Source organism: Tupaia chinensis, unplaced genomic scaffold (genome assembly GCF_000334495.1).
Source record: "Tupaia chinensis unplaced genomic scaffold, TupChi_1.0 Scaffold144106_1, whole genome shotgun sequence".
Lineage (NCBI taxonomy): Eukaryota > Metazoa > Chordata > Mammalia > Scandentia > Tupaiidae > Tupaia > Tupaia belangeri.
The window spans coordinates 9,653-11,303 of NW_006203960.1; positions in this window are offsets into that span (position 1 = coordinate 9,653).

Genomic DNA, 1,651 nt, shown 5'->3' on the forward strand with positions numbered 1-1,651 from the left:
ATCTGAACAATAAACATGTCCATCATGTCCGACATTTTTTTTGGTAACACCAATGAACTAAACATTCTTCAGTTTTATTTAATCTTATTAAAATAAAACTTGACTGATATTTTCAATTAAACTTGATCTCCTATTATATTTATCTTCTCTGAATATATACTAGAATGTTATTAGTGAATATAAATTGTGTTTATTAATGAAAAACATCCATTTTATTTCATGTTATTTTTAAAAATTTATTGTAATGATAGCATATGTTTCATTCTATTTTTTCAAGATTTTTATTAATATCATCTTTAATGCTTAAGATAAGCCAATAAAATGGAGATTATTTCCACTTCTGATTTATTTAAAAATAAAGTGTAAGATTTAATATCATTTTTCTAAAGTTGAAAACCTATAAAGTGGTAGAGTCAGAATTTAGGTTTTGACTTATGACCTCATATTCTTGATCAGTAAATTCCACTACCCACTTTAAATAAAAGTAAGTGCAGTTCATGACCACTGTATCAATTTCCTGATTTATTTTTTTGTGTGTGTTAAGCCATTTAAAAAGATTTACATTAAAGGATAAAGTAGGATAACTGCCTTGTTACTAACTTGGGAAACACACAGAACTGCTTTATATCCTGAGTTCTGGTACTCAGCCAAAAAACCTCAAGGAGTTTATTTTTATCGTATCACAAAATTATTTTCCAGGGGCCAGCAGTTGGTGTAATAGCTAGGTCGCTGGACTCCCATGGTCCAGGTCCCAGACCCAGTGGCTTAAACTCACGCTGGGCACATGTGCAACCATACTCAAGATCCCCAAAGGAGAATGGAGGGGAAGGGATTGCAGTGTGGCCATCCCCCCTAGGAGGGTGATTTATATATACATCCAAACCGTCCAGTTAAAAAATACTTAGGATAAAATATTGACTCATGCAAACACGAATAACTGGGTGATAATACCTAATTCCCATTTAACTTAAATATAACCTCAGGGACTATGAGAATTATTAGAGGTGCTTTTAATAAATAAGCAGAAGAAAGTCAGAAACAGGGGTATTTGATATTACTATTTATCAAAGATCATATATTTCTGTTCATCTCATATAATAAGTACCAAATATCTTATGTGAACTTTAATGAGATAGCTGATTATTCAGAGGATATGTTTCCTTTTCATCTTTCAAGCTGGATAATTTGGTGGAACATGTGCAGAGAAGTAAAGCAAATTATTTATGCAATAAACAACATATTTGTAAAATATGTATGACAGATATGTAGTGTGTATAACTATATATAACTAAAACATTTTGTATGGGGTGGTAGTCATCTGTGATCTTACATTTAACCATAAGATGCCAATGGTAATCAAGTATCTACTAAATGATTCACTATGAAAAACTGATATTTATTAAATGCCGGGGACCAGCCTCAGCGGGGGTGGGTTGGCTCCACGGAGGCGGCGCTGGAAAGAAAGGAAGACTAAGGCCTCGTGCAAGTTCATGCACGTCCTCAGCCGGACACTCCCAGAGATTGCTCTCTGAGGAGTGACAACTGTTAGGAATCACCGTGCCTTTTTATTGAAAATGGGATACATCCAAGTAAATGGGAGAGGGGCTACGTGTTCTAATTATCAATTCATAAAGTTTTAACAATAGAAATC